The sequence below is a fragment of the Lepus europaeus genome, chromosome 2 (genome assembly GCF_033115175.1).
Source record: "Lepus europaeus isolate LE1 chromosome 2, mLepTim1.pri, whole genome shotgun sequence".
In the NCBI taxonomy this organism is placed as follows: Eukaryota; Metazoa; Chordata; class Mammalia; order Lagomorpha; family Leporidae; genus Lepus; species Lepus europaeus.
This window is the reverse complement of record NC_084828.1, coordinates 39,488,716-39,504,494: the sequence shown is the minus strand read 5'-3', so window position 1 is coordinate 39,504,494 and position 15,779 is coordinate 39,488,716. Positions and strand designations below refer to the sequence as shown.

At 36.7% G+C, this 15,779-nt stretch overlaps 1 long non-coding RNA gene across 1 annotated transcript in view; it reads right to left on the bottom strand.

Moving 5' to 3' along the window:
* Positions 1-2,832: 2,832 nt before the first annotated feature.
* Positions 2,833-15,779, bottom strand: part of LOC133747632 (uncharacterized) — a 149,398-nt gene continuing 136,451 nt past the window's right edge. The window contains exons 2-3 of the long non-coding RNA XR_009864400.1: positions 14,313-14,435; positions 2,833-3,428 (exon numbers count right to left, since the gene is read on the bottom strand). This is a non-coding gene — a long non-coding RNA (uncharacterized LOC133747632). The remainder of the gene's footprint in view (positions 3,429-14,312; positions 14,436-15,779) is intronic.

Genomic DNA, 15,779 nt, shown 5'->3' with positions numbered 1-15,779 from the left:
TTCACAAGCTGACTTCTCCTGAAGCCCAGGCTTACCACATTGAAAGCCACTGCAGTGGACTGGCCTGTTGGGTCTCCTTGAGGGCAGATCACTGTACAGATCAGCCATTAATAGGCCTGCCACCCATTGCTTCTTATGCCTAGCTTTCTTTTCCTCCTGGTTTGTGTTAAAGCAGACCAGAGGATGCAAGTCAAGGGAGTGCCCAAGTCCCATCTCTAATCTTCCTCTTAAGGAAACAACACTTAAAAATCATAGGCAAGAGAAATTACCTTTAAGGGGGCCTTTTTGTTGCCCTTGCCTGATAACACTTCTCAGTTCCACTGAAGGGAGAGTAGATTGAGAAGACTATAATCCTCATGAAAGTGTCCTCTTAATGGCTTTTAAAGACTTATGTAGGGTACTTTAACAGTCCCACTGAAGAGAATCTAGAACTGGACAAGAATATTTTAATGAACAGATTTTTTTCATTGAATCATATATAACTATCATGTTCATTCCTTGCACAGCCCCTGTGGCTGGCTAGACACTATTTGGAGTTATAAATTTCCAGGTGAAGAAGAGAACTCAAGTTGTGATCATAAAGCACTTTTGTGTAAGAATTTCTAGTAAACAACCCAAAACCTAAGGAAAAAGGGGACATGATTTAATGTGTTATCTTCCTGAATAAAATTTTACTTTGATACTTGATTTTGTACTTGCAATTTTTTATTCATTTCCTCAAAGAGGTTCCCTCAAATTGATTAAGATTCAGACTCCACAAATCCTTGATCTAGCCTTATCTACAGTTGATATTGCCTGCTTATAAAAAGTTATAGAGGAAAACACAAATCTTAAACCAGTTTGCTTTCTTTCAACACGTCTTAGATGAAAACAAAATTAGAATATTTACAATCAGCCAATGAATGAGTCAACATTGAGAATCTCTCATAGGACTTTAAGGGGAAGAGCAGTTTTCTTTATGAGGTAGTCAACTCTTTTGTTTGGGAAAGTATACAGATAAGAGTTGCTTTATTAAACCTGAATTATCCAAACACTACCTAATATTTCATAAGAATTTTTTCACCATGAAGTTTTTGCATCAGAGAACTATTGGATATCCCAGGGTTATTTATTAGCAGTTCTAAATCCTGCAGCATTAGGTTTCAGACACACATTGATACCTAAATAACATATCCTAATTTACAAGACGCCATCATTCATGCATCATTTGATGCAGTTCTCACAATGTGCCCAGAAGGCAAGCATCTTAAGAATTTTTGTCAGGGCTTGTATTCTCTCATAAGCTGATAAAGAAGTAAACCTTGCAAAAGGTTAAATATATAATCCACAGTGACTCATAAGGCCACAGCATGAATTTTAACCTGGGAACTCTGACTTTAACTCAGTGTTCCTCCCAGAGTATCACACATTCACTTATTCTTTCCCATTGTCCTGTCATCCTCCACTGCCTTCTCCATACCTACTCCATGCACCTTAGACCTATAATAACTGTTCAAAAAGGACATGTTGGATAATTCAGTATACAGAAAGACTTCATTCATGGGGGTGCCAGTAAGGAAAGAAAGCACACAAAATGGGTTGAGCATGCCAGTGAACATGAAATGGAAAAACTCATAGATTCTGCAATCTTGTTCCATTAAAACATCAATTACATTTACCCTATTTAACTCTGCCAAAGAACATTCAAATTTTTAATTTTTAATGAACAGCCAAACTATGTATGTTATGTGCTTAATTATCCCAGAAACAATAAATACCCATGAAGTCAGAATGAGTGTTTTCATGAATGTGGGGCCTAAATTTGCCCTTTTATAAATTTTTCTACAGAAATGTTGTCTACTTTACACACATCTCACTCTCTCAGCTTGATATCCCTTTCTTTACGGTAAGATTCTTCCTTGCTCATCTATGATACACAAAGGATTCAGAGATGAAGCAACTGATTCTAATACATAATTGCCCATTACAAGTTTACATAAAGCAAATTTTTATGTTATAAAAAAGAAAAATTTTAACATATAAGAAGTTTTGTAGGGTTATAACAATGTCAGTGTATCACCAAGAAAGCAATATACTTTTCCTTTTCCTTATTCTTTTCAATTTTAAAAATGTATTACCCGTAACTATTTTATTTTTTTACTGTAATTGCACAGAATAAAACTGACATTTCCCTTAAAGTTTATATTCATTTTACCATTCTGAGAAATCTCTTGACTTTTAAAGACAACCTTAGATTTTTGCAATATATGCTTGGTTCCCTATGGAAAAATGCAATTAAAATTTCAAATCATTTAATACCAAATATAACACAATACAGCATAATTGTGTTGCATTTTTAGCTTAAAAATATCAAAAGTACTCACATAGAGAAATGCTAAGAAATCTGATTGGACTAAAACAGAAAATCTTCAATTATAGCAAGATTACTAAATGTGTTCAAAAATCACCAGTCTCCCAAAGATTCTCTCAGTAATAAATTCAAAGTAATTTCTATAAGTTTAACTGATTTTTAAATAAGAACAATTGATAGCATCTTTAGTTAATGTCTCATTTTAGAAAGGTAAAGACAATATAGGAAAGCATATAGGAATAGTACATAATGAATACTATGCCTATAAATCATATCTGACCAAAAATTTTAACTATAATTATCTGCAGGAGAGAAAAATTAGAAAACTTAAATATTATTCTTCTGCATATGCTTTAATTCTGAAAGCAAATTGTTCAGTGAAGGGATATGCCTTGATTATTGCTCATCATGGTGAGTAATATATATACCTAGCAATAATTAAACCTACATACCTAGGTTTCTACATATATTAGAATTTTATGTCTTAAACTATAGAGGAGAAGCCAAAAATCAGCCATCATTGTGATTAAGGTATAAGGCTTCATTTAAACAGTTAGATCACAATTATAAACAGGTGGATAACTCAATCACTTATTAATTAATCTTCTCTTTCTGGCATAGTACCATTGGCTTTTGAGCATAGTTTATACATTTATTAAACAGGACCTGAATTATCACTTTTAGATTATAAAGAGATTGATGTACACCAGCCCTTGCTATCTTATTTGATGAGATCTAAAACAGTATTTCCAAGTGAAATTTGAATATTTGAGCATTTAAAAATGGAAAACAAAACACCATGAATATGCCTATAACAACTATAATAGCATTGGGGCAATTGTTGGGAATACCTACATCTCATGTTGGTGTGCCTAAGACTGAGTCTTGCCTTCACTTCAGATCCAGCTCCCTGCTAATGAGCTTGGGAGGCAGCAGGTGATGTCTCCTGGTCACTCCTGTGGGAGACCCAGATGGAGTCCCTGGATCCTGGCTTCGGCATGCCCCAACCCTGGACGTTGCACTCTTCTGAGGAATGGACTAGTGGATGGAAGAATTGTCTCTCTCATTCTCTGTCATTCTGTATTTCAAATAAATAAAAAATGAATAAAAAATTTTTAAAAAACATCAACATGAAGTGAACTAAAAAGAAAAAGTGTTAACATAATTGGTCATGAAGCCAATCACTTTAAAGGCAAGTCTTTAATGTGACACAAAGAAGTCAATACTGGAAGTAAACTGACCAAAAATCACCTCCTCAGTACAAAATTGAAATTTTAATCACGATTTTCAAACTAAAGGCTTGTCCTTAAAAAACATAGGTAACAACTTCTGTGACTTGATTTAAAACAGGAGAAATGATAATAATCTGTATTTACCTTCATGATTCATTATAGCTGGAGTTACAGAAACATGCTAATAGGGCAGAGAGCATATATTTAAATACAAGCTAATTATTTTCACCTATTAAATAAAAGAAGCAAATATAATTAGTTTCCAGTAATTATACCCAAACCTCTTAGTTTTTTCTGTGTGGTGACTCTTCCACAAGATTCATCAAACAATACATTAATAAAGAACATCTCCTCAGGAACTACACTGGTGGGAGTAGAGTGCCAGCTCTATGTTTTTTGTTTTTTGTTTTTATTTGACAGGTTGAGTTATAAACAGTGAGAGAGAGAGAGACAGAGAGAGACAGAGACAGAGAGAAAGGCCTTCCTTCCGATGGTTCACCCCCCAAATGGCCGCCAAGGCAGGCGCTGCACCGATCTGAAGCCAAGAGCCAGGTGCTTCTTCCAGGTCTTCCACGCGGGTGCAGGGGCCCAAGCACCTGGGCCATCCTCCACTGCCCTCCCCAGCCACAGCAGAGAGCTGGACTGGAAGAGGAGCAACCGGGACAGAATCCGGCGCCCGACCGGGACTAGAACCCGGTGTCCATATGGGATACTGATGCTGCAGGCGGAGATTAACTAAGTGAGCCACAGCACCGGCCCCTGTTTTCTGGCGGTGTGTTCTTGATCAGGGTCACTGACTTTTTTGTGCCACAGGTTCATCATCTGTGTGAAACAGCATTGACAACTATGTATACTTCATGGGGTTGGAATTGAGTGGGTTGAAAGAACTATTCCTGACACATAAGCTCGAAGTCAATATGATCTGTTTACTACCACTACTACTGCTGCTATCACCACTGTCACTCTACTGTTACTCCCATTCTTGCAGCCATATGAAGTCCATTAAATGGCAAATATTCCTAGGTATCAGGTTCCTGTTTAACCCTCTAATTGTAACATTTCTTTGCAGAGTACAAATATCATCAATACTTTTCTTTCAGGTCAGTTTTAAAGTAAGATATCCATCCAATGATGTGCAATCTATTCTCATTCTAAGGGATGGGCTATTTACAAAGCTAAAATTTAAAGGGCAGGGGCCAGCACTGTGGTACAGCATGTTAAGCCTCAGCCTACAGCACCAGCAACCCATATGGGCACCAGTAAGAGTCCTGGCTGCTCCACTTCCGATCCAGCTCCCTGCTAATGTGCCTTGAGGGCAGTGGAGAATGGCCCAAGTTTTCCTTCCACCTAGGTAGGAGACCCAGAAGAAGTTCCTGGTTCCTGGCTTTGGCCCTGGCCCAGCCCTGACTGTTGCAGCCATTTGGGGAGATAACCAGCAGATGAAAAATCTCTTTGTCTGTCCCTCTGTTTCTCTCTGTAACTCTGCCATTCAAGTAAATAAATAAATCTAAAAAAAGGGCATATCAACTGCCATATCAGCGGATATGACCATTCATTAGTGTGATTTTAAATTGTATTTTTTTATTATTTTATGTTTTTAAAGCCTAGGTGTTTATTTAAAAAAAAAACACTACATTGTTGTAACTGTTCAATTAAAGGTACATCTCTTACTTTGATGTCAATAAAATAACATATCGAGACTCCTGAGGTCAGTGGGTTAGAAAAGGAGAAAAAAAAAACAATGTATTGTTCCCATCACAGCTACCTCTTCCCATTCATCCCTATGCATTCTTGCAGGTTATCAGATAAATGGCAATGTTTCTTCTAGGTCAAATACAAACTTTATCAAAAATAACTTTCAAAATTCTTATCTTAGCAATGCAAGCCCTGACCCACCTTTCCAACTTCATTTCCAGTTACATTATTCTGTATTTTTTCTCTCCTTTTCTCAGTTTGGTAGTGCTAGACTTTCTCAAGTTCATATTCCTTGTTCCCCACACCTACTCTGTTTTCTCTCCATTTAAAATGTCCTCCTACAGGCCGGTGCCGTGGTTCAACAGGCTAATCCTCCACCTTGCGGCTCCGGCACACCAGGTTCTAGTCCTGGTCGGGCGCTGGATTCTGTCCCAGTTGCCCCTCTTCCAGGCCAGCTCTCTTCTGTGGCCCAGGAGTGCAGTGGAGGATGGCCCAAGTGCTTGGGCTCTGCACCCCACGGGAGACCAGGATAAGCACCTGGCTCCTGCCTTTGGATCAGCACAGTGCGCCGGCCGCGGCGGCCATTGGAGGATGAACCAACAGCAAAGGAAGACCTTTCTCTTTGTTTCTCTCACTGTCCACTCTGCCTGTCAAAAATAAATAAATAAATAAAATAAAATGTCCTACAAATGGCTCACCAACTATCTGATGCCCCAATCAAATGTGAATATCCCATAGTATCTGCACTGACCTGTGAAGCACTTCTAGGAACACCTGAGGTCCCTGCCCCTAAATTTCCAACGGATTTTTTTCCCACCCTCTGGTATGAATGAAACTCGCCCTGTATATTTGTTATTTATTAGATCCTTCTAACCGTAAGTAGGGGCTAGTGTTGTGGTATAACAGGTAAAGCTCCAATCTGTGATGCTTGCATTCCATGTGGGTGCCTGCCTGGTTGTGTCCAGGTTGCTCCACTTTTGATTCAGTACTCTGCTTATGGCATGGGAAAAGCAATGGTGGATGGCCCAAATATTTGGACTCTTGCAACCCATGTAGGAGACCTGACTCATGGGGTTCCTGACTCCTGGCTTTGGCCTGGCTCAGCCTGGCCATTGCAGCCACTGGAGTAGTGAACCAATAGATGAAGAATCTTTATCTCTCTCTCTCTCTCTCTCCTTCTCTGTAACTCTTACTTTCAAACAAACAAATAAAATATAAATAATTTTTAAAAATCATAAGTATTGCAGATCAACCTAATGTCCTATGAAAAGATAGGATAAACAAAATCTCTTTGGAGTATTTTATGACAAAATCTAGAAAGGTGACATAGTTCTGAAATTCAAAAACCTAGGTAGGTGCTATGTATGATCTGAAAATTTGTGTCCCCTTAAATCTTACATGTTGAAATCTTAGCACCCAATGTGATGGTAATAGGGGATGATGGCTTTGAGGAGGTGATTAGGTCATGAAGACAGAATCATAATGAAAGGGATTAGTACCTATACAAGAGGCACCAAGAGGAACACAATCATACCTTCGACCACACATTGAATCAGTGACTTGATCTTAGACTTCTCAGCTACTATAATTATGAAAAACAAATTTCTGTAGCTTATAGCTACCCAATTAATGATATTTTGTTAGGACAGCCTACATAGACTATGAAATCAGGAGTGTTGCTATCTCGTAGAATTTACTGCCATGGATTCAGAACAAGGCATTCAGTAGGTCAGTAGTTGAAAACCGGTTACTAAGCACCGTACTGAAATGCTTCAGGAAACAGAACACGTTTATAACAGCCACTGAAATTACAATGTTAATGGTTATGTTTATGAAAGTCCACTGTCATTTTCCAAAATCCATTTGACTTCTTTCCAAGCCCAAAAGGCAAATTTACAGGGATGTGTCTTTCAAGTCTTTGATGAAAGCACAAATACGAGGATTTTTTAAGTTTTAAATAATTTTTATTACATCAAATTGCTATAATTTTCTAATCATCAGTTATGGATGTTCAACTCTTTTTGTATCTGATTTATATATTAAACTTTTAAAAATCTATATAAATAGAACAGATTCCACATTTTTTCATTTTTTAAAAGGTTTATTTATCTGAAAGAGTTGCACAGAGAGAGAGAGAGAGAGAGAGAAGGAGCAGTCTTCCATCCAGTGGTTCACTCCCCAATTGTTTGAAATGGCTGGAGCTATGCCGATCCAAAGCCAGGAGCCCAGAGCCAGGAGCCAGAGGCTTCTTCCGGGTCTTCCCACATGGGTGCAGGGGCCCAAGGACTTGGGTCATCTAGTACTGCTTTCCCAGGCCACAGCAGAGAGCTGGATTGGAAGTGGAGCAGCTAGGACATGAGCCAGCACTCATATGGAATGCCGGTATCTCAGATGGTGGCTTTCCCCACTAAGCCACAACTCCAGCTCCAAAAAACATTTTTAAATTGAAGAGCCAGTTGTGTTCATCTAAGCAGAGCAGGGGCTGCGCCCCGCTCTTCTTCCCTGGCCTCTTGTCAGGAGACGGTTTGCTGTAGTTCCGTGCCTCCAGGGCGCATGGCCTTCAGGCCATGTGCTCTAGGCTTTATGGCCCAGATACAGGCCTAGAAGCTCAGCCACATGGCTGGTTCTTGGTGCTCGGTATGAACCCCTATATACCTCTCTCTCTTAAATAAAGCTCTCACTCTCCTATGCATCTTTCTCACTAAATAAAAGCTTAAAATGTAAAAAAATAAAATAAAATCCATGTTCTTGAAAAAAGGATCACATGACAGTGTCCTCAACTCTGAAAGAGATGTTGATAAAGATCAATAAATAAATTTGAGCTTACAAAATTCCAGTGTTTTATAGTTGAATAGTTTATATAATATAATAGTGTCATTTCATAAACAAAAAAAATATCAACTTCATTATTTTTACCTTTACAACCCAATTTGACAACTTGGGTATTTAATTGTTTGATTATTAATGAAATTTCTGAAAAGGAAAATACCTCTTGTTTGCCTATTCCAAAGTTTTTATAGAATAAAAAATAGTTGTGGAATGAATGTAGATGGATAGAGCCTTTGAATAAAAAACTCAAAGTGCAAGACTTTAAATTGTTTTCAATATATATGTTGCATGCCATGTTTAATGCCAAACTTTAGTCAACCTTTTTTCATTATGTTTGTTATGCTTGTTATTCATATTCTGACCCATTACTACTTAATCTTATCATATATATATATATATATATATATATATATATATATATATTTTGGAATTGTTACCTACTTAAAAGAACTCAATTAAAGAATGACTGTGGTATGCCAAGCATCTTTAGTAAATAAGATTTTCCAAGGCTAATATAAAGATGAAAAATACAATCATTTATACCTTTGCACCATTTCAAATGATATCTTGTATAATGATTCTTAGCTTATAACTGTACTGATTTTAAAAGTTCAAACTAAGTAACATATTCTTAGCTTTGACATTAGCAATTTATAAGAGATCCAGAGGAACTAGACAGATTTCTATTTTAAGACAGATTTAAAAGTATGTTAGAAGTGTGTACTGAATGAACCTCCTACATGAAGAATTTTTTTGAATACTATCTCAAAACAGAAATAATGTTTTTTTTTTTTATTCTTTGAAGCACAGAAATTTGACTCATAGCATCTCTAGACACTAACAGGTTGGCATAGCCAATATGATCTTTTGATCAAAAGAAGGAAACACTGTATTTTGTGCTCAGCCACTGGTTATAAAATAAACTAGACAAAATTCTGAAGGTGTAAAAGCTTTATTTTCTTCGACTGGAGATACAATTAGCAAGACATGCTGAGAACCTTGGGTGAAAGGAACAAATAGGTGCTATTATTCTCATTTTCTGCGTCAGTGTATTTACTAGTGTAGTAAAATGGAAGGGCATTAATCTGGGAATCTGTAAACTAATGTCCTACTTTTGGCTTTCTATCTGAACTTGCCCATATAATGTCTCTATGCTGGTGTATGAAATAAATGTGTTAGTCCTTGAATCTGACTTTATCACAATTATTACTCTTAGGATAAAAAGTTCAGGAGTTAAGATTAAATCTTGCTTAATTATGCAACTTTCTCCCTTGCATTAATACCATATAAAATGTATCTTTATATACACACATATGCAAGAGTACTTCAAAATTTCATGAAAAGTAAAATTAATGGAAAAGTTTATTCTGGTGCAAAGAGTTTTGAAATACACATATAGTTCTTTTTTTTTAAGATTTATTTATTGAAAGGCACAGTTACAGAGAGAGAGAGAGAGAGAGAGAGAGAGAGAGAGAGATAGTTTCCATCTGCTTGTTCACTCCGCAGATGACTGCAACAGCTGGAGCTGCACTGATCTGAAGCCAGGTGCCAGGAGCCTCTTCCGGGTCTCCCACATGGGTGCAGGGGTCCAAGGACTTTGGCGATCTTCCACTGCTTTCCCAGAGCATAGCAGAGAGCTGGATTGGAAGTGGAGCAGCCAGGACTCAAATCAGCACCCATATGGCATGCCAGCACTGCAGGCAGCAGCTTTACCCGCTACGCCATAGCACCGGTCCCTATAGTTCTTTTAATACTATGTATTTTCTATTAATTTTGAGGATCCCTCATATGTATGTAAATGTATTTGTATAGGTATGCTTGTACATTTACACTCATACACATATATTACAAATTTTTATGAAAGAATTTATAAACTGTCAACTGTGGCATATTTATTTCATTTATTCCATGAGACATTCATTGAATGCCTATAGAAGCCTAAGTCTTTGTTAAGATTTAGTCATGCAGAAAACAATGACACTGGCTTTATGAGGCAAGCGTCGTTAGAACATTTAAAGAAATACATAAAGACCAAAATGTTTCAAGGTCTAAAATAGAATTATATATAAGCTAAAGAAAAGCAAAAGAGAAAAAGCAAATTCATCATTTCATAGATCCATGCTGGACACTATCCAAGACCTTGGTATACTGTAGTTATGAGAAGGGCCTAGTAATAAAACTTCGAATCTTTATGGCAAACACACAAAACAAATTTTAGAAAGTTGAGGCGATAATTTACTAGATTCACATATAACAAATTGTTCACTCCCTCCTATTTTTATCATAACTATTTGCAGTATATTAATTATTAATACATTTATTTTTCCAATTGATTATTAAGTTCCTGGAATATAGAGATTTTCTTATGTATTTACAGTACTTAGTATAATGCATGAGTAAATAAATAAATGAATAATATTAATTAATAGAAACCAAAAGATGTAACAGAAAAATTTTTTGTATTGTATTTAAGGTATACAAATTTCACATATTTCATGTATACAGATTTATGAACATAGTGATACTTTCTACCCTCCCTTCCCACCCATGCACACTCCCAAACTTTCGCCTCCTTCTTCTCCTATTCCTTTTCTTAATTTTTACAAAAGTCTACTTTCAATGTACTTTATACTCATAAAATTAACCCTACATTAATAATGAGTTCAACAAATAATATGAAGAGAAAAACAATGTTCCTCAACAATAGAGACAATCATTAAAGCTCAAAATGTCAATTTCACTACTATATATTACATTTTTGGTACTCTATTATTTACCACAGATTGGGGGAAACATATGGTATTTGTCTTTTTGGGACTGACTTATTTCACTAAGTAAATTTGGTTAATGGACATCTGGGTAAACTGAGCTGCAATAGACATGGGAGTACAGACAACTCTTTCACATGCTAATTTCATTTCCCTTGGGTAAATTCCCATGAGTGAATTGCTGTATCATATGGTATAACACCTTCTAAGGAATCTCTATACTGTCTTCCACAATGGCTGTACTAGTTTACATGGCCATCAGCAGTGGATTGGGGTACCTTTTTCCCCACATCTCCAGCATTTATTGTTTGTTGATTTCTGTATGAGACACATTCTAACTTGGTGAGATGAAACTTCATTATGATTTTGATTTGTATTTCCCTGATGGTTAGTGATCCTGAGCATTTTTTCATGTGTCTGTTTACCATTTGAATTTCCTCTTTTGAAAGCAACAATTAAGACCAGAATCTTTACTACATAATTTTTTAAAAAGATGTATTTATTTATTTGAAAGGCAGAGTTACAGAAAGTGAGAGATACAGAGAAAGAGATTTTCCATCCAATGATTCACTCTCCAAATAGTCCCAACAGCTGGGGCTGTGTCAGGCTGAAGCCAGGAGGCAAGAGCTTTATCTGGGTCTTCCACGTGGGAGGTAAGGGCCCAGCTACTTCGATCATATTCTTCTGCTTTCCCATGAACATTAGTAAAGAGCTGGATCAGAAGTGTGTCAACCAGGACACCAGCTGACTCTCATATGGGATGCCGGTGGTGTTGCAGGCAGCAACTTAACATAATGTTGTAGAACTGAGATAAGTCTCTGGTGCTTAAATTTCTCCTCAGATCTGAAATGAAGCTAAGACTGTATGTATGTGTGTGTGCATGTTTATGTGCATATATGTATATGTATAAACATCCAGGCTAATTTTAGTATGGCAAAATAGAAAGAAAATGACCTCCGAAGCCAAATAGACTGAGGGTTGGGGTGCAACTTATCTAGTACTTTGAGTGAAAGCTCTTAGAAAATCAGTTTCCTTTGGGAATTTAGTACAAAAAAAAAAATTGGAAATCAGAGGGTTTTGTTCTTGTTTCACTTACCAGGTTTGCCATGACAGTGAAAGGCTCTGAAATACTGTACATTTTCATCAAAATGGTTTTTGTTAGTTTTAATAAGTAGCAGTCTTTACCACTGTTTTCCTCCAGTGTCTAACTTCTTCACTTTCAAAGCAGCAATCGGAGTATTGCAATTTGCTGACAGTACTTTCATGTCCTTAATTTGAGTTCTTAGCAAATATAAAACTCTGTATTATTCAATGTATAGTATTCCTAGTAGACACATGCTTATTCAATAAAAAAGAAGATAATCTTATTCTCAAAGTAGTATTAGTTAAACTTCACATGTACTTGCACCAGGGAAGCCCTCCCTTGGAGAATTAAACAATGAATTCAAAATGTGCCTCTACCCCATGTACAAGAGCAATAATTATCTTAATTTTTGAAGGCACATGCTTTTAAATACTAATAAATCTTTAATGGGAGTGGGCATTTGCTGCAGCAGTTAAGATGCTGCTTAGGACATCCTCAACCCATATCATTTCAGAATGCCTGAGTTCAAATGTCAGCTCCACTCAAAAACCCAGCTTCCTACTAATATGTACCGTGGGAAACAGCAATGATGGCTCAAGTAGTTACGCCCTTACTACCCGTGAGGGAAACTTGAATTGAGTTCTTGGCTCTTGGCTTCTTCCTTGCCCAGCCCTGACTGCTGCAGTCATTTGAGAAGTGAACCAATCGATGGTGAAGATCTCTATCTCTATCTCTATCTCTATCTCTATCTCTATCTCTATCTCTATCTCTATTTCTCTATCTCTATCTCTCTATTACTATTTCTATCATCTCTATCTCTCTATATGTGTGTGTCAGTCTGTCTCTCTCCCTTTCAAATAAATAATTCATTAAATTTTTAAAAATAACATTGCTCTTTAAAAAGACTCCCAGGAACCCATGTCATGGCAAAGTAGATTACGTTGTCACCTGTGCTGCTGGCATCTCATATGGGCATCAGTTTGCTTCTGGCTGTTTCACTGCTTATCCAGGTCCTTGCTAACTTCCCAAGAAAACAGTGGAAGTTGGCCCAAGTGTTGGGGCTCCTGCCTCCCACATGGAAGACCCATAGTAAGCTCTTGGCTCCTGGTTTCAGCCTAGCCCAGCCCTGGCTGTTGTGGCCATTTGGATAGTGAGTCAGTGGATAGAAGATCTCTCTTCCTCTGTGTCTCTTCTGCTCTCGCTGTAACTCTGCCTTTCAAATACATAAATAAATTGTTTAAAAAAAAAAAAAACTTGATGTGCTCCATATATTAAAATTAGAGATTGTAATTTATTCTTACCCAGATAGCCTATCCTGCTATCATCCACAATGATCAAATCCTTTTCTGAATTCTTCCACTACTTAATGTTCATGCTATTCATTTAGTTTTTGTAGATGAGCCTTGTATATATGGTCTATCTCTAAGATATAATGTAAAATCTCTTAGGGCAAGTGTCACAAAACATATCCTATACCTGGCATATATTTGCAACCAAATACTTGTTGATTATGATATTGGGTCACTTTCAAAAAGAGTTTCACAAATTTTCTTCTCAAAATTATTCCCCTAAACTAAATTTGCCTTAGTGTCCTCAAAGCACTGTGCTATGTATTCAGGATACAAAGCATTAGAACACACGTTCCTTTCTCTAAAGAAACTATAATTTAGTTTGGAAGACAGAAAACTTCATAAAAAGAACACTCAAGGTGACATATAATTGTCAAATGAGGGCTTAAAGGAAATTAAACATAGAAAGGAAAACTTATATCAAAGAGACATGTGGAATTTAAGAATATGAGTTCTTTTTTTGTCATCACTTAGAAATTTGTGCACAGGATATTCTACTTTTACTGAATCCTGGCTGAGAAAAGCACTTTGCTATCAAAACGGATGGAAAATTCAGCTCATTCAGCTTACAACAGAATTTTCAAAGATAAATGATGTTACGGAAAATAATTCATCAATTCTCTGATCTGATGAACTACTCTACCTACAGATATAGAAATTAATCTTATTTTTGTAAATCTCAAAGGTGTAAAATTCTTAGTATTTTTATTAAAAATACATAATCAAATGTAATATTAATAAATGAAATCTAGTTATTTGTGACTTTCTGCTACTCTAAAGGTTCATACTATATTAGTAATAAAAAGTATATGACTATGAAATTTAAATTATAAAGCTCCAATCTCTTGAGTTATTGAAAAGTTTACTGACTTAACCATATCACAGATTCATTATTTAAATTCTCATTCCATAAGAGTTGTAAATGGAAGGGTTTCCAATAACGTGAAAATATCTAATAAAAAGAGTTCTGAAAAGGTATGAGCAGATTCATAGATACAAACTAACCTTAGGGGAACTGAGAAATCCAAAATATGTTGTCCTCTAGCTTCTCTTTGTCTGTTTCCTCCTCCTAAGAAGCTCTCCACTCCAGTGTCATTTGTCTCATTTCCTTATCAGAGGCAGATATGACTGAAAAAGGATCAAGATATGAATTAGATGGGGCTATGGATATCAAATTAAATAGCTTGGATTTATCCAATAGTTTGATGACTTTTTAACTGTAATGTTTAATGATACCAATAGTTTACTAATACATATGTCAATCAACAGAACTTATAATAATATAGGTGTTTTTTTTTTTTATTTGAAAGGCAGAGTGGACAGTGAGAGAGAGAGACAGAGACAAAGGTTTTCCTTTTGCCGTTGGTTCACCCTCCAATGGCCGCCGCGGCTGGCGCACCGCGCTGATCCGAAGCCAGGAACCAGGTGCTTATCCTGGTCTCCCATGGGGTACAGGGCCCAAGGACTTAGGCCATCCTCCAGTGCACTCCCAGACCGAAGCAGAGCTGGCCTGGAAGAGGGGCAACCAGGACAGAATCCGGTGCCCCGACGGGGACTAGAACCCGGTGTGCCGGTGCCGCTAGGTGGAGGATTAGTCTGTTGAGCCACTGCGCCGGCCTTATAATAAAATAGTTTTAACATATGATTTTTCACATCCCTTTCAGTTTGTTGTATTTCAACATGCATTGTTTTTAAGGTGAGTAGGAGGGAGAAAGCAAAGCAGACAGCTAATCACACTGAAGCTAGGTGTGTCCCTTCTGGTTTGTGCTTCGCAGGAACACCAATTATCTTGTATATGAAAGCAGAAAAAAGAAAATGTTGAGAAGCACTACTTTAGGAAACGAGAGACCAATAATTTACTTGAAACAAAGGAGAAATGTTAACATATCTGCATTTAAAAGTAATCTATCAATATACTGGATGGTCCATTAGAGTAAAGCAATACTGAAATACAGGACAAGGAAGGTATTGTCAAAATGCATTGAAAGATGAAGGTCTGACCTAGACAGCGTGCATAAAACTAATAAATTCAAAAGTGATTCATCCATTAGTCATTTTTTGTAAACTCGGGATCAATCCTGCAAGTAACTTCAAAAAGAAGAAAATAATACAACTTTCATACGTAGCTGGTTGCAGAAACTTTATTTACTAACTGAAGATTGTTCAGAACCACTGCTTTGAAATTGTCTTTTCACAGCTCAAACCTTATCAGTCTTTTTACAACCACTGTACTCATGTCCTCTTTTGTCCTAATCTTTGCTCTCTAAAGCAGAAGAAAGAAACTCTATTTCTAGTGGGGCAAAGCAGCTAATTGGTAGAATCAAATTATTGTTGCCCAAACTGATTCCAATTAATGAAATCCATTCCAGTAATTTAAAAAAAAAAATGATCTTTGACAGATAATCTCAAAGAAATCACAACCCAAACTTCTCTGAACTAAGAAATATTTGTTTCTATGAATCAATGTCTCAC